The sequence below is a fragment of the Loxodonta africana genome, chromosome 12 (assembly GCF_030014295.1).
Source record: "Loxodonta africana isolate mLoxAfr1 chromosome 12, mLoxAfr1.hap2, whole genome shotgun sequence".
NCBI classification, from domain to species: domain Eukaryota; kingdom Metazoa; phylum Chordata; class Mammalia; order Proboscidea; family Elephantidae; genus Loxodonta; species Loxodonta africana.
Window position 1 is genome coordinate 71969723 of NC_087353.1, and position 18373 is coordinate 71988095.

General features: G+C 40.2%; 1 non-coding gene across 1 annotated transcript; it reads left to right on the forward strand.

Annotated features, from left to right (window-relative positions):
• Window positions 1–17588: 17588 nt before the first annotated feature.
• Window positions 17589–17695, forward strand: LOC111748523 (U6 spliceosomal RNA). The gene has a single exon (XR_002784223.1). It is a non-coding gene; the product is annotated as a U6 spliceosomal RNA (small nuclear RNA).
• Window positions 17696–18373: the final 678 nt, after the last annotated feature.

Sequence of the window (18373 nt, forward strand, 5' to 3'; positions counted from 1 at the left end):
GGATGGTAAGACTTAGTCTCACGTACTTTGGACAGATTATCAGGAGGGCCTAGTCTCTGGAAAAGAACATTACGCTTGGTAAAGTGAGGGTCAGTGAAAAAAAAGGAATATGGTCAATGAGACGGACTGACACAGTGGCTGCAACAATGGGATCAAACGTAGCAACAACTGTGAGGATGGCACAGGATGGGGCACTGCTTTGTTGTGCATAGGGTTGTTATGAGTCAGAACCAACTCGAGGACTCCTAACAACAACAACCTCTATTTAATCTGGCAACTCAAACTTCAGGGTGCATTAAAGTGCTTATTAAAACAGAGATAGCTGGGCACATACCCAGAGTTTATGATTCAGTTGGTCTGGGCGGAACTTGATAATCTGCACGTCTTAGAAGTTCACAGGTGATGCTGATGCTACTGGTTGGGTACTACTACACTTTGGGTATCAACCCAAAAGCTAGAACTAGCACCTGTATCAAAGTAGCATCAGATGAAACCAAATGAGGAGGCAATTACGGTTTCTAATTAAAACCACCAAAAAACCAAACCCATTGCTGTTAGAGTCGATTCCGACTCATAGCAACCCTATAGGACAGGGTAGGAAACCCCACAGGGTTTCCATGGAGTGGTTGGTGGATGTGAACTGACCTTTTAGTTAATACCCCAACACTTAACCACTGCACCACCAGGGCTCCCTAATTAAAACAGAGAGTAGTACAAATGGACTATTACTTTCTAGTTTTATACAATTCCAATTGCTTAGTAGTTTTCAATAACCTGGGGATCTTTTCATATCTACTGATGCCGGATCTCACACCCAGAGATTCAGATTTAGATGGTTTGGAGTAGGGCTCAGGCATCTATATTTTTAAAAGTTCCATAAGGTGATCGATTCTCCTGGGCAACAAGGTTGGGAATCACCGCCCTTTAGTAGCAAGTATTCCTTAGCCCCTGTTAATGAGTTCCTTCACAGCTTACAGAAGAGTGCTGAAACTACAGACTTAATTAGGGGGAAAAAAAACCCATGTTATGGTACTTATCTAATGAAGATCCATCCCATGTATTTAAAAAGGTCAGGAGGCGCAAAAAGGAGGATATTTCATTTCTTCTTTGAAGCAACAAATGTTGTCTCTGAAGGTTAAAGGGCATGTTGTCTGCTTCGTGGAACATCTTTTAATTCATTGCCTAAGAGCTGCTTTTCATAATAGGTAAGTGAAATGAAAATTCCTTATAAAATTTCTTGGTGTTCTTCAGAAGTTTTTTACCTTTCTCTTGAAATTTAGGTTTGCTTCATGTGAGCTTAAAATATCTTCTGCTTAGAAATTATTGTAATAGCTGTTGGTTCCCAGAATACACTTTAAAAAGTGTTAGGGAAACAGCAAATATCACTATCCTTATGACTCAGAATAAAGGTTACCAGAGACTTAAAATACACATGTTCTGAATGTATCAAAAGGTAAATACAGCAAAACTTGCAAAAGCTGGAATCTGTGTAAGGTGGAAACTTGTCAGACAAGGAAAACTCAAATAGTTATTTGCCACTAAAACAAGCGATAGAAGTGGTTAAGACTGCACCCCGTCAAAGGTGGAAAACTTGCAAGACCTGGAAAAATAAGGCCGTCCTGTCAGGCTCTAGCTCTCACAGGTTTCACTGTATATCCCAAGTCTCCTACTCCCTTCTCCCACCCTCCTAAGCCAGAGCCCTCTTGCTACAAGGAGAGGGAAGCTAGTCACTACAACAGGGCCATCACAGGGAGGTTTTTTGCCACAGGACGACCAGATGACCAGGCACGTCTCCCCTGATCTTCCTTAAAAGCACTCCTTGGCATTGTTTTTCAGTACCAGCAACAAATAGCCTTTGCTGTTTTGCTTTTTTTCCATCATTGAAAAACAGGGGCACTTCCAGAACGGCACTTTGAATTCTGAACTCTTCTGACTTAAAAGCTTATAAAATGATAGTGTAATTCACGTTTTTGAATCAGAACTGCTGTTAACATTTTGGTGTATTTTCATCTAATCTTTATTTGTTATGCATGATATGTTTTCCTTTTATTATTCCTTGTTCTCTATTTTCCAAGTTTCCTTTTCATATTTTCTGAAGTACACATTTATGTCTTATTAAATGGCTAAAATTAAGCATTCTGTGCAGGAGATTTAAACTGTGATGTAGTTTGCCATTATCCTTCACTTAGATAAAAACTTCAGCAAGTCGTTGTTGTAAGTCAGGTGCCGTCAAGTCGGTTCCAACTCACAGTGGGTCCTGCACCACCTTCATGATCATTGTTATGCTTGAGCCATTGTTGCAGCCACTGTACCAATCCATTTGGTTGAGGGTCTTCCTCTTTTTTGAAGAACCTCTATTCTATCAAGCATGATATCCTTCTCCAGGGACTGGATTAGCAGATAAGAGCAGGTGAAACCAAATGAAAAGACAAGGGGCTACAACTACTAGTTGAAAAACAGAGTTAAATGTATGATATTTTCTGATTTTATAAATACTTATATTCAAAATACCTATCCAATAACTAATTAGTATTTATTTGTTCACAGCTCCTGAAAATAAATTAAAAAAAAAAAAAAAAGCCTTGTAGATGGGCAGCTAACATCATGCACTTAATTTGGAAAAATACTAATCCAAGGTATAATAATGGCTGCCTCTTGGAAGTCCCTGTTATATTTACCAATCAAGAGCCTATTCCTTATACAAGAAAGAGAAAAGGTGTCATTTTTCTCTGATTTATTTCTTTGTTTTTTGGAGGAAACTTGTTTGTGAAACTGTTTTCTTGATCTTTGCTTGAAAATTTCCTTTTATACCTAGTAAAAACTTGGAGTTTTAAATATGACTATTACATTATTTTTCTGAAAGTTTGTTATTTTTTTTAATGCAGTTTCCCTTCATTATTTTACTTAACTCTCCTTGTTTAATCTGACATTAGTGCAGGTTAATCTCAGAAAACGTTTGCTAATTTCCTAATGATTTTATATTAAAATGCTTAAACAGACCAGAATGATCTTGACCTTTTAAAACATCTTAATTAGAATCTTGTTTTTTTTACCCACCAGTAGTCACAAAATACACAGTAACTTAAGAAAAATAGCTAAAAACTTGTTGAGCACTTACTGTGTGCTAGTAATACATACAACCACCCTGAGGTAAGCACTGCTGTTATCATTCCCCTACAGTTGGAAGGAACCCTGGTAGCACAGTGGTTAATTGCTTGGCTGCTAACCGAAAGGTCAGCAGTTCGAATTCAGCAGCTGCTCTGCAGAAGAAAGATGAGGCAGTCAGCTTCCGTAAAGATTACTGCCTTGGAAACCCTATGGGGTAGTTCTACTCTGGCCTGAAGGGTCGCTATGAGTTGGAATCTCTAGCGCTATGGGTCTGGTCTACAGATGGAGAGACATGAGCACAGTGGATGAGAAACCTGCCAACGTCATGTAGCTAGAAAGTAGAAGAGGCAGGACTTGAACTCAGGTAGTGCAGCTCCAGTGCCATGTTCTTCATCAGTGTCCTCTGGAACAAATTTGCCCAATGCCAAAGTTCTTCCACTGTGAAATCGGGTTTTACACCTGAATTATAAAATCGTCCATATTTTTTTTAATTTAGACTAGATGAAACTGTTGGTCTACTAGATAGGAAAGCTTGTTCTACTTTCAACTAAGATGTAGGTTATCAAAAATGACCTTTTAAAACTGTGCAAGCCATGTGGATGTCTTCTGAGGGAGGTGAGTTCTGCAGGATTTTAAAAGGTGTTTGGTAGGAAATGGGTTCAACGGCCAGGCGATTTGGGAGTAACACTGGATTTAACAAGACGAAGTCTTTACTGCAAAATTCCCAGAGTCCTTAATGAATTAAGTCTTGTGAATTATGAAACCTCGAGAAAGTATGTAGCATTTCCCCAACTCATTTGACAATGAAACGGTATATTCGTGAAGCATCTCTCTGAGAGCGGTTGTTCTGTTGAACATCCTTAAAGAAATAACCTGAAATGCCCACAATAGCTAAGTACAGAAGTAACCAAGAGCTTCCTCATCTATTGTAAAAAATCTACCAGGTCTTCATAAAACTTATGGCTTGTACACATCTTTCCTGCCACCCCTACACTCAGTTGATCAACTTTTATAATTGTTTTCAGCTAACACTTGTACACAGAACTTAACTGGATATTTTATTCATCTGATCATAGGACTTCAATCCTGCTAACAAAAACACATAGTTCATTCTTTCCTGTCTTAGATATTCTTAATTTGTTTCAGAATCACTTTATTAAAGAAGTACCTGAGTAGCTACTAGGTGACACTGTTGTCAGGTGCCATCAAGTCAGCTGCCAACTCGTGGTGACCCCATGCACAACAGGACGAGACCACTGTGATTCACAGGTTTTTTGTTGGCTGATTTTCAGAAGTAGATCACCAGGCCTTTCCTTCTAGTCTGTCATAGTTTGGAAGCTCTGCTGAAACCTGTTTGGCATCATAGTAACACATAAGCCTCCACTGCGTAGGGCTGCACTTAAGGTACAACGGCCAGAAATGAAACCCGGGTGTCCCGCATGGAAGGTGAGGATTCTACCACTGAACCACCACTACCCCCGGTGACAGGAACTAGAACTGCAATAAATAATAGACAAGCTTTCTGCTCTCCTGTGAATACAACAAGATGACCTGAAATAAGTGGGTGCACCTCTAGGCTTCAGAGATAAGGAGACATTTAGTAGAGGATAGAAAGCATCACCCCTTCTCTTCTGAAGACCCTGAAGGTGAATAATCAGCCCACAGACATCTACCCACTGTGCCACTAGGTCCTGCATGTTACTGTCTTCTCATTGTTCTCCCTCAGGATGCTCTTACCTATTACCATAGCCTCAACTACTTTCTGTATGCTGGTAACCCTTGTATCTATCTGGGGCTTGAGATGCTTTCCCACTAGACTCATCCAACTAGATGTCATACAAGCAGCTCAGTCCTGACATGTCTACAACTGAATTTATCCTCCTTGCCCTGGAACCTATTTTTCTCTTTGTGTATCTTAGCAAGTGTAGCTACTATAGACCCAGCCACCCAAGCCATCTGCTCTATAGTGTCGCTATGAGTCACAATCGATCCGATGGCAACAGGTTTGGTTTTTTTGTTTTCACTACTACCACGTTAGTTCAGGTCCTTCCTTCTCCTTTCTGGATTCCCTAATACCAAGACTGGCTCCCTTAAATTCACCATTCTAATAATAAAATGAATGTTAATTCTAAAATGTAAACGTTATTTCTTATTCCTTGTGTTGGGGTCCCCAAAGCCACCCTCAAGTTCAATAAGTCAATGAAAAGACTCACAGAACTAAGAAAAATTGTTAGGCTCCTGGTTAATAGTTTAATACAGCAAAAGGATACAGATTAAAATCAGCCAAAGAAAAAGCTGCATAGGGCGGTGTCCAGGATACACTAAGCAAACTTCAGTTGTCCTCTCCCAGTGGAGTCGCAAAGACAGCTTAATTATCCCAACAATGATGTGTAACAACGTGTGCAGTACTGCCAACCAGGAATACTCACCTGAGCCTTGGTGTCCGGGGGTTTTATTGGGGTCAATCACGTAAGCATGTAGGACCTACTCAATTTCCAGACCCTGAGAGGTCAAATGTGGCTCAAACTCCCTTGGTATAAAAAAACAGGTGTTCACCATAAGTCAATTAGCATAAGCTATTTGGTATGGCCTAAGGCCTCAGATATACAAAAACACTCATATCAGACAAGATGTTCCAAGAGGTTAGAGGTTATTTCCAAAGAGCAAGTCGAGGGCCAGTCCTAAAGACCTTTGGAATATGCAAGGTTTGGGCAGCCCAGACCTGCTGAGTTAACCCTCTACTGTACATTTCTCTAACTTGTGTTGTTAAGCATGGTGAAAGGATACAACCCTGATGCACACCTTTCCTGACTTTAAATCTTGTTCTCTTTGAATGACTGCCTCTTTATCTCTGTACAGGTTCCACAATTAAGTGTTTTGGAATTCACATTCTCTGCAATGTTATCCCTAATTTGTTATGATCCACACAGTTGAATGCCTTTGCATAGTCAATAAAATACAGATAAACATCTTTCTGGTATTCTCTGCTTTCAGCCAGGATCCACCTGACATCAGCAATGATATCTCTCGTTCCATGTCTTCTGAATCTCACTTGAATTTCTGGCAATTCCCTGTTGGTATAATTTTTTTTATATACTGCTGCAGCTGCTTTTGAATGATCTTCAGCAAAACCTTACTTGTGTATGATATTAATGATATTGTTCGATAATTTCCGCATTTCATTGGATCACCTTTCTTTGGAATGAGTACAAATACGGATCTCTTCCAGTCAGTTGGGCAGGTAGCTGTCTTCCAAATTTCTTGGCATAGATGAGTAAGCACTTTAGCACTGCATCCATGTGCTGAAACATCTCAACTGGTATTCCGTCAATTCCTGGAGCCCTGTTTTTCACCAAAGCCTTCAATGCAGCTTGGGCTTCTTCCTTCAATACTATCGGTTCCTGATCATATGCTACCTTATAAAATGGTTGGATGTGACCAACTCTTTTTGGTATAGTGACTGTGTATTCCTTCCATCTTCTTTTGATACTTCCTGCATCACTTAATATTTTTCCTATAGAATCCTTCGATATTGCAACTAGAGGCTCGAATTTTTCTTTGGTTCTTTCAGCTTGTGAAATGCCAAGTTTGTTCTTCCCTTTTGATTTTTTAATCTCCAGGTCTTTGCACATGTCATAATACTCTACTTTGTCTTCTCAAGCCACCCTCTGAAATCTTCTGTTCATCTCTTTTACTTCATCATTTCTTCCTTTAGCCTTAGCTACTCAATGTTCAAGAGCAAGCTTCAGAGTCTCTTCTGACATCCATTTTGGTCTTTTCTTTCTTCCCTGTCTTTTTAATGACCTCTTGTTTTCTTCATGTATGATGTTCTTGATGTCATTCTACAACTCATCTGGTCTTTTTGGCTATTAGTGTTCGACACATCAAATCTATTCTTGGGATGGTCTCTAAATTCAGGTGGGATATGTTCAAGGTCATACTTTGGTTCTTGTGGACTTGTTCTAATTTTCTTCAGTTTCGACCTGAATATGAGCAACTGATGGTCTGTTCTGCAGTTGGCGCCTGACCTTTTTCTAACTGATGATATTGAGCTTTTCCATTGTCTCTTTCATAGATGTGTATTCCTGTACATTCCATCTGGCGAGGTCATGTGTATAGCCACCATTTACATTGCTGAAAAAAGGTATTTACAATGACAAAGTTGTTGGTCTTGGAAAATTCTAATCATGCAATGTCCAGCATCATTTCTGTCAACCAAAGCCATATTTTCCAACTACTAATCCTTCTTTGTTTCCCACTTTCACATTCCAATCATTGTATGTTCAACCAATTTCAGGCTGCAGAAGTTTGTAAAAATCCTCCATTTCTTCATCTTTGGCCTTTGTGGATCTAGATACCTTGCGGGGGAGAGTAGATTAATGTTTTAGCCATTCCCTTAGGAAAACTGAAATACAAGATACCAAAAAAAAAAAAAAAACCATTGCTATCGAGTCGATTCCAACTCATAGCGACCCTATAGGACAGAGTAGAACTGCCCCATAGAGTTTACAAGGAGCGCCTGGTGGATATGAACTGCCGCCCTTTAGGTTAGCAGCTGTAGCACTTAACCACTATGCAACCAGGATTTCCGAAATACAAGATAGGGTAGTCTATCCCATAAGAGGAGCGTCTACAGGAGAGAGACTTGAGGCTCCATTTCTTTGAATTTCCACTGTACCATAAGGGTTGGAGACCTATTACATGGGGTTTAGAAATCAAATCTCAAAAGTTCCAGGCTTAATATTTAAAAGGGTCACTCTCTGAGTTACTTGTATACCCGAACCTGCAGCTATGTATTTAGAATTAGTTTAGCTAAAAACTGTCAAATGAGGTCTCAAAGTCCTTCTCTAGCACCTGTTCCTCAAATAATAATGACTTGTTCAGGAAAACTAGTTGAGAAGCAATTTCATTTCTCCACTCATGATTATGAATTCTAGCTCTGTGGGGGGCAGGCTCAAGAAAATTTAACAGACATTAGCTATTACGCCAGGAACTATACTAACCAAAAAATCAAAAACCTGTTGCCATCAAGTCGATTCCAACTGAAGCCTGCTAAATAAATTGTGACTTAATCCTCTCAACTGCCGAAAGATATGATATTGTTGTTGTTAGGTGCTATCAAGTCGGTTCCGACTCACAGCAACGCTATGCACAACAGAATGAAACACTGCCAGGTCCTGTGCCATCCTTACAATTGTTATTATGCTTCAGCGCCTTGTTGCAGCCACTATGTCAATCCACCTCGTTGAGGGTCTTCTTCTTTTCCACTGACCCTGTACTTTGCCAAGCATGACGTCCTTCTCCAGGGACTGATCCCTCCTGACAACATGTCCAAAGTACATAAGATGCAGTCTCACCATCCTTGCCTCTAAGGAGCATTCTGGCCCTACTTCTTCCAAGACAGATTTATTTGTTCTTTTGGCAGTCCACTGTATATTCAATATTCTTCGCCAACACCACAATTCAAAGGCATCAACTCTTCTTCGGTCTTCCTTATTCACTGTCCAGCTTTCACATGCATATGATGTGATTGAAAATACCATGGCTTGCGTCAGGCACACCTTAGTCTTCAGGGTGACATCTTTGCTCTTCAACACTTTAAAGAGGTCCTTTGCAGCAGATTTACCCAATGCAATGTGCCTTTTGATTTCTTGACTGCTGCTTCCATGGCTATTGATTGTGGATCCAAGTAAAATGAAATCCTTCACAACTTCAATCTTTTCTCCGTTTATCATGATGTTGCTCATTGGTCCAGTTGTGAGGATTTTTGTTTTCTTTATGTTGAGGTGTAATCCATACTGAAGGCTGTGGTCTCTGATCTTCATTAGCAAGTGCTTCAAGTCCCCTTCACCTTCAGCAAGCAAGGTTGTGTCATCTGCATAACGCAGGTTGTTAATAAGTCTTCTCCAATCCTGATGCCCTGTTCTTCATATAGTCCAGCTTCTCGGATTATTTGTTCAGCATACAGATTAAATAGGTATGGTGAAAGAATACAACCTTCACACACACCTTTCCTGACTTTAAACCAATCAGTATCCCCTTGTTCTGTCCAAACAACTGCCTCTTGATCTATGTAAAGGTTCCTCATGAGCACAATTAAGTGTTCTGGAATTCCCATTCTTCACAATATTATCCATAGTTTGTTATGATCCACACAGTTGAATGCCTTTGCATAGTCAATAAAGCACAGGTAAACATCCTTCTGGTCATTCTCTGCTTTCAGCCAGGATCCATCTGACATCAGCAATGATATCCCCAGTTCCACGTCCTCTTCTGAAACCGGACTGAATTTCTGGCAGTTCCCTGTCAATATACTGCTGCAGCCATTTTTGAATGATCTTCTGCAAAATTTTGCTTGTGTGTGATATTAATGATATTGTTCTATAATTTTGACATTCGGTTGGATCACCTTTCTTGGGAATAGGCATAAATATGGATCTCTTTCAGTCAGTTGCCAGGAAGCTGTTTTCCATATTTCTTGGCATAGACAAGTGAGCACTTCCAGCACTGCATCTGTTTGTTGAAACATCTCAATTGACATTCCATCAGTTCCTGGACCCTTATTTTTCACCAATGCCTTCAGAGCATCTTGGACTTCTTCCTTCAGTACCATTGGTTCCTGATCATATGCCACCTCTTGAAATGGCTGATCATCAACTAATTCTTTTAGGTATAATGACTCTGTGTATTCCCTCCATCTTCTTTTGATGCTTCCTGCATCCTTTAATATTTTCCCTGTGGAATCCTTCACTATTGCAACACGAGGCTTGAATTTTTTCTTCAGTTCTTTCAGCTTGAGAAACACTGAGCGTGTTCTTCCCTTTTGGTTTGCCATCTCCAGCTCTTTGCACATGTCAGTATAATACTTTGTCTTCTCGAGAGGCCCTTTGAAATCTTCTGTTCAGTTCTTTTACTTCATCAATTCTTCCTTTTGCTTCAGCTGCTCGACACTCAAAAGCAAGTTTCAGAGTCTCCTCTGACATCCATCTTGGTCTTTTCTTTCTTTCCTGTCTTTTCAGTGACCTCTTGCTTTCTTCATGTATGATGTCCTCGATGTCATTCCAAAACTTGTCTGGTCTTCGGTCACTAGTGTTCAATGCGTCAAACCTGTTCTTCAGATGGTCTCTAAATTCAGGTGGGATATACTCGAGGTCTTATTTTGGCTCTCATGGACTTGCTCTGATTTTCTTCAATTTCAGCTTGAACTTGCATATGAGCAATTGATGGTCTGTTCCACAGTCGGCCCCGGCCTTGTTCTGACTGATGATATTGAGCTTTTCCATCGTCTCTTTCCACAGATGTAGTCAATCTGATTTCTGTGTGTTCCATCTGGCGAGGTCCATGTGTATAGCTGCCGTTTATGTTGGTGAAAGAAGGTATTTACAATGAAGAAATCGTTGGTCTTGCAAAATTCTATATTCGATCTCGGGCATTGTTTCTATCACCAAGGCCATATTTTCCAACTACTGATCCTTCTTGTTTCCAACTTTTGCATTCCAATTGCCAGTAATTATCAATGCATCTTGATTGCATGTTTGATCAATTTCAGACTGCAGCAGCTGATAAAAATCTTCTATTTCTTCATCTTTGGCCCTAGTGGTTGGTGCATAAATTTGAATAATATTCGTATTAACTGGTCTTCCTTGTAGGGGTATGGATATTATGCTATCACTGACAGCGTTGTACTTCAGGACAGATCTTGAAACGTTCTTTTTGACGATGAATGCAACATCATTCCTCTTTCAGTTGTCATTCCCAGCATAGACTATATGATTGTCCGATTCAAAATGGCCAACACCAGTCCATTTCAGCTCACTAATGCCTAGGATACCGATGTTTATGCGTTCCATTTCATTTTTGACGATTTCCAATTTTCCTAGATTCATACTTCGTACATTCCAGGTTCTGATTATTAATGGATGTTCGCAGCTGTTCTCATTTTGAGTCATGCCACATCAGCAAATGAAGGTCCCGAAAGCTTTACTCCATCCACGTCATTAAGGTTGACTCTACCTTGAGGAGGCAGCTCTTCCCCAGTCATCTTTTGAGTGCCTTCCAACCTGGGGGTCTCATCTTCCAGCACTATATCAGACAATGCTCCGCTGCTATTCATAAGGTTTTCACTGGCTGATGCTTTTTAAAAGTAGACTGCCGGGTCCTTCTTCCTAGTCTGTCTTAGTCTGGAAGCTCAGCTGAAACCTGTCCTCCATGGGTGACCCTGCTGATATCTGAATACCGGTGGCATAGCTTCCAGCATCACAGCAACCCACAAGCCCCTGCAATACGACAAACTTACAGACACATGGGGGATGATATTGAGATCAGAGAAGTAATTTGCCCAAGGGGGTGGAGTAGCTCTGTTCACTCAGGTTCCCATGACCCAGTGTATAAGTATGGTCCTTGTTCTGAAGCCACCAATAACCAACCAAACCAAATGCCGTCAGGTCAATTCCAACTTATGGCAACCCCATGTGCTTCAGCATACAACTGTACATAGGGTTTTCAATGGCTCTGACCTTTCAGAAGGAGACTGCCAGGCCTTTGTTCCAAAATGCCTCTGGATGGATTCCAACTACCACCGTTTCAGTTGGTAGCTGAGTGCTTAACCATTTGCGCCACCCAGCGGTTACCATATACTAATACCATAATATGCTATTGGCTATCTACCAGATATTTTCATACCTGATACTTTCTAACACTGACACCTTAGAAATTTTTATATTTAAGGCAAGTTCAGAGGCAGAAAATCAGATAAATGTTTCACCCATGTGAAGTAATTACAAATTACTATCTAGATATCAAGAGTTGTGGCTCCCTAGCACACCTGAGGAAAACAGAATACCCTAGTTTCAGGAGAAGTTCCACTGACATTTATTCAATAAATTCATGATAGATTGCTTCCCAAAGTTATCTAAACCCATACAGAATAGAAACTAGGTACATTCTCCTATTCTTTGGAGGATCTTTCATGGAAGATATTCCAGATTACCTAGAACAGAGGCTTCTTTATACTATCTCCCAGAACGCTAGACAGAATAGAACCCTGTTTTGATCAATCATGTTCATTATGAGAACAAATGGATTTCCATCCAAAACGCTGTTCTTCCAAAGAAAGTTCTCTGTCAGCCTTTCAACCTATATCTAACTTTCTTTCTTCTTTCTGTTGCCAGCAAGAATCCATCATGGACTGGATCCTGCGTGTTCTACACTTAAATACCATCTTACAAATGATACAGCACATAGGGAATTTCTGGCCTTGGTACCATGAACTCATCGGAGCCCTTATGTTAGGATATTTGGTGCTTACTATAAGAATCCCTTTGTCTAATGAAGACTGCATAATTCTTATCCTTGAACTTGCTCTTCTTTGGGTCCTTTTACTCAACATATGAATATCACAGTATAACATTGGAGAGTACAAGTCAAAGGCAAGCAACAGCATTACAGTGTCAATCTTCAAAATGAACCTCCAACTTAACTCAGGTTACAAGAGCCAGAAAAACAGCCTCTAATCCATTTTTGTATGTATAGCGGGGCTTCAAATGTATTTTATTTACTCTTCTCAAACCTGAAATAAATTTTAGTTTTTAAGCTATAGCAACAAGGATTTTGCTTCTACTCAATTCATTGCCATTTTAGAAAAACCTGTTTTGTATTTGGAGCGAGGAAAAATTCTTCATCTTAATTCAAAGTTCTCTCCAGAGATTAGTAAATGATAAAATAACCAATGGAAAAGGATGGTTTAGGGAGAAATTTCTTTACAGCCAGTGGTTTACTAAAACTTCCTGGAGTCTTAAAGTTACTGCCCTCTAGAATAAAGAAGGGCAAACTGCCTATTTCCATTTAACTTTTGACCAACCGTTTAAAAAAAAAAAAAAGGGTGAGGAAGGCCCAGCCTTTAGCCTTTGCTACTCATAGAGAACACAAAGTAGGTGGGTCCCAAAACCAATAAAATAACCCCCCATTTATTAAATGCAAACAATTTGAACAAGATGAACATGTCTCATCTGTTCTCAGGATTCTGATGACCTGTAATGGTGTGGAAGCCTAGAGTCTTTGCCTCTTTCTCCTCACAGGATATTTTCCTTTTCTCACAGCCAGCCCCCATGAAGAGAAAGTAACAGAGCCAGGGCTTGTAGGGACAGATAGACATTTTCTGGTTACTACATCACTAGTTTTCAACTAGGGTAATTTTTGATTCCTAGGGGGCATTTGGGAATGTCTAGAGTCATTTTTGGTTATCATAAATGGGGGAGGGGGGAGGCGCAGAGTCAAGATGGCAGATGGCAGACTAGTCAGACACACTAAGCCATCCTACTGCAACAAAGACCTGAAAAACCAAGTAAAACAGATACAGACATCAACCTTAGAACCCCGAATCTCATACGAAGGGATAAAGTATTAGATCGGAAGTCACTGAGACGAAGAAGAAACTGATAGAAGACAGGGAAGGAATAGAGATACAGAGTGAAGGTTTCCAGACGAACAGCAAGACTCGGTGTGGCCATCTTTGAATAAAACCAACAACCCTGCATGCACAGTCACCTCCATGGAATTTCCAATAGGAGACAGAGGTACGGCAGTGTTATGGATTGAATTGTGTCCCCTAAAAATGTGAGTCAACTTGGCTAGGCCATGTTTCCCAGTATCGTGTGAGTGTCCACTATTTTGTGATCTGATGTGATTTTCTTATGTGTTGTAAATCCTGCCTCTATGATGTTAATGAGGCACGATTAGAGGCAGTTATATTAATAAGTCAGAACTCAATCTACAAGACTAGGTTGTATCTTGAGTCAATCTCTTTTGAGATATAAAAGAGAGAAGCGAGCAGAGAGACAGGGGGACCTCATTACTACCAAGCAAGAAAAGCCAGGAACCCACAACCTTTGGACCTGGGGTCCCTGTGCTGAAAAGTTCCTAGACCAGGGGAAGATCGACAAGGACCTTCCTCCACAGCCAACAGAGAAAGCTTTCCCCTGGAGCTGGCACCCTGAATTCGGACTTCTAGCCTCCTAGATGGTGAGAAAATAAATCTGTTTACTAAAGCCATCCACTTGTGGTATTTCTGTTATAGCAGCACTAGATAACTGCGACAGGTGCAGATACACCCAGAGCTAAGTAAGACCATATTTGCTGATTGCAACTCAAGGAGGAGCCCAGATTCTCCCGCCTGGTACCCACATTCCCACATTCCCACAAACCCACCCCTCTAGTAAACAGCAGCTATAACCGCTATATCCTCGCAACCTGGACTGCTAGGAACCACAATGCCAATCCACTCTATCACCCTCTTCCATCTAGCCCCCTCTGCCCCTGAATCACTGCCCCCCCCCACCTCTCTCCTCTGCCCTGTTGTCCCAAGGGGACCCAGCCCACAGATCTACCCCTGCCAGTCCCAGATACCTCCTGCCATGCCTGTGACCCTGGGGGGATGTGGCCTAGAACCAAGGCCCTCCCCCACCAGCCCTGAACCCCTCCTGCCACCCACCACAGCCCTGTTCCAGTCCTTGGCCTGGTTCAAGCTGCAAAAGGTCCATATCTGCCCCTTTCCTCCGTTGGACCTGTCCTGCTGCACCACAGCTAAGTGACAGACCCAGCACACCCAGAAAAGGTAGTGAGAACTATCATGCCCAGAGGTGAGCAAGCAACAAAGCACACCTGGCCCACCTACGCAGACATAAGCAAACAAAAGAGCAGTACAAAACCAACAAACCGACAGTCAATAAATAATACCTGAATGTTTCAGAGACAGCAGACAATATCAAAACGTATTAAAAAAAAAAAAAGACAAGATGGCTTCAGTAAGCAACCAGAATAAAAGCATCAGTTGACCTTCCAGCAGAAGAAAAGGCAATGGAACTATTTGATAGCAAATTCAAAAATCTAATATTCAGGGAGCCCCGGTGGTGGGGTGGTTAAGAGCTCAGGCTGTTAACCAAAAGGCTGGCGGTTCAAATCCACCAACCACTCCTTGGAGACCCTGTGGGGCAGTTCTACTCTGTCCTATAAGGTCACTATGAGTCGGAATCGACTCAGTGGCAACAGGTTTATAAGAGGCTAGGAAAGAGATCAAGGAAAACAGACAAAACCAACAAAAACATAGCCAAAATCAAGGAAAACAGACAAAGCAAGAGAAGAATTCAGGAAAATAATATAAGAACAAAATGTCAAAATAAATCTAGAAATCATACAAAAACAGCACTTAGAAATCCAAAAGATAAACAACAAAATGTCAGAATGGACAACAATAGAAGGTTTTAGGAGCAAATCTGAAACAATGGAAGACAGGATCAGTGAAACTGAAGACAAATCCATGGATGCCACTTTGAGGAAAAATCAAAAGAAATGATGAAAACCTAAGAACTGTGTGGAATACAATCAAGAGCACAAATTTGCAAGTGACCAGAGTTTCAGAACAGGGAAAGAATATGGAAAACACAGACGGGATCACTGAAGATTTGCTGACAGAAAACTTCCCTAATATCATGAAAATTAAAAACTGACCATCCAAGAAGCTCAACGACCCCATATGGGATAGATCCCAAAAGAAAGTCACCAAGATGTATCATAATTATACTCGCCAAAACCAAAGAATCCTGAAAGCAGCTCAAGAAAAACAAAAAGTCACATAGAAAGGTGAAACAAGACCAAGTTCCGATTAATCAGCAGAAACCATGCAGGCAAGAAGGCAATGGAATGATATATTTAAAACCTTGAAAGAAAAATATTGCCAACCAAGGATAATATATCCTACCGGGGAATTCAGCACAGCTGGACCAAGGCAAGGTAATGGAAGCTTCACAGACACATCCAAAATCCCTGAGGGACTGAATTACTGGGCCGACATCTGGAGACCATGATCTTGGGGTACATCTAGCTCAATTGGTAATAACATAATTTATAAAGAAAATGTTCACATTCTACTTTGGTGAGTAGCATCTGGGGTCTTAAAATCTTGTGAGTGGCCATCTAAGATACTCCACTTGTCCAGCCTGTCTGGGGCAACAGAGAATGAAGAAACCCGAAGAACAAAAGACAAGAAAAAGAAATAAAGAGCATCCAAATTGGTAACAAAGAAGCAAAACTGTCCCTATTTGTGGGTGACATGATACTATACATGGAAAACCCAAAAGACTCCACAAGAAAATTATTGGAACTAATAGAAAGATTCAACAGAGTAGCAAGGTACAAGATAAACATACAAAAATCAGCTGGATTCCTATACGCCAATAAAAAGAACTATGAAAAGGAAACCAGGAAAAGAACATCATTTATAACAGCTCCTAAAAAATAAAATACTTAGGAATAAATCTAACCAGGGATGTAAAATATCTATACAAAGAAAACTACAAAACACTACTGCAAGAAACCAAAAGAGGTCAACATAAACGGAAAAAACATACCATTCTCATGGATAGGTAGACTCAACATTTTGAAAATGTCAATTCTACCCAAACCAATCTACAAATAACAATGCAATTCCAATCCAAATACCAATAGCATTCTTTAACAAGATGGAAAAATTAATTACCAACTTTATATGGAAAGGAAAGAGACCCTGGGTAAGTAAAGCACTATTCAAAAAGAACAAAGTAGGAGGCCTGAGGCTACTGACCTCAGAACCTGCACTAGTCAAAACAGCCTGGTACCGGTACAATGACAGACACATTGGCCAATGGAATAAAATCGAGAACCCAGATGTAAATCTATCTCCTTATATCCCTTGATCTTTGACAAAGGCCCAAAGTCCATTAAACAGGGAAAAGCCAGTCTTTTTAACAAATGGTGCTGGCAAAACTGGATATCCATCTGTAAAAAATGGAACAGTACTCATACCTCACACCATACACAAAAACTAATTCAAAATGGATCAAAGACCAAAATACAAAACCATAAACTATAAAGATCATGGAAGAAAAAATAGGGTCAACACTAGGGGCCCTAATATATGGCATAAACAAGATACAAACCATAATTAACAATACACAAACACCAGAAGGTAAGCTAGATAAATGGGACCTTCTGAAAATTAAACACTTATGCCCATAAAAGACTTCAGTAAAAGAGTAAAAAAAAAACCTACAGACTGAGAAAAAAATTTTGGTTATGACATATCCAACGAAAGTCTAATCTCTAAAATCTATAGGAAAATCCAACACCTCTAAAATAAAGAGACAAATATTCCAATTTAAAAATGGGCAAAGGATATGAACAGACATTTCACCAAAGAAGACATTCAAGTGGCTAAGAGACACGAGAGGAAATGCTCATAATCACCAGCCATTAGAGAAATGCAAATCAAAACCACAATGAGATACCATTTCACCCTGACATTACTGGCACAAATCAAAAAACAGAAAATAACAAATGTTGGAGGGGTTGCAGGGAGAATGGAATTCTTATGCATTGTTGGTGGGAAAGAAAAATGGTACAGCCACTTTGGAAAAATGATATGGCACCTCCTTAAAAAGCTAGAAATAGTGCTCACTTCGGCAGCACATATACTAAAATTGGAACGATACAGAGAAGATTAGCATGGCCCCTGCGCAAGGATGACACGCAAATTCGTGAAGCATTCGATATTTTTGCAAGAATCCATAGAGAGACAGCATGCAGAAATCCAAAAGATTAACAATAAAATTACAGAATTAGACAATGCAATAGGAAGTCAGAGGAGTGGACTCGAGCAATTAGAATGCAGAGTGGGAAATCTGGAGGACCAGGGAATTAACACCAACATAGCTGAAAAAAAATCAGATAAAAGAATTAAAAAAAATGAAGAAACCCTAAGAATCATGTGGGACTCTATCAAGAAGGATAATTTGCGTGTGATTGGAGTCCCAGAACAGGGAGGGAGGACAGAAAACACAGAATAGTTAAAGATCTGCTGACAGAAAACTTCCCTGACATCATGAAAGACGAAAGGATATCTATCCAAGATGCTCATTGAACCCCATTTAAGACTGATCCAAAAAGAAAAACACCAAGACATATTACCATCAAACTCGCCAAAACCAAAGATAAACAGAAAATTTAAAAAGCAGCCAGGGATAAAAGAAAGGTCTCCTTCAAGGGAGAATCAATAAGAATAAGTTCAGACTACTCAGCAGAAACTATGCAGAGAAGAAGGCAATGGGATGACATATACAGAGCACCGAAGGAGAAAAACTGCCAGCCAAGGATCATATATCCAGCAAAACTCTCTCTGAAATATGAAGGCGAAATGAAGATATTTACAGATAAACACAAGCTTAGAGAATTTGCA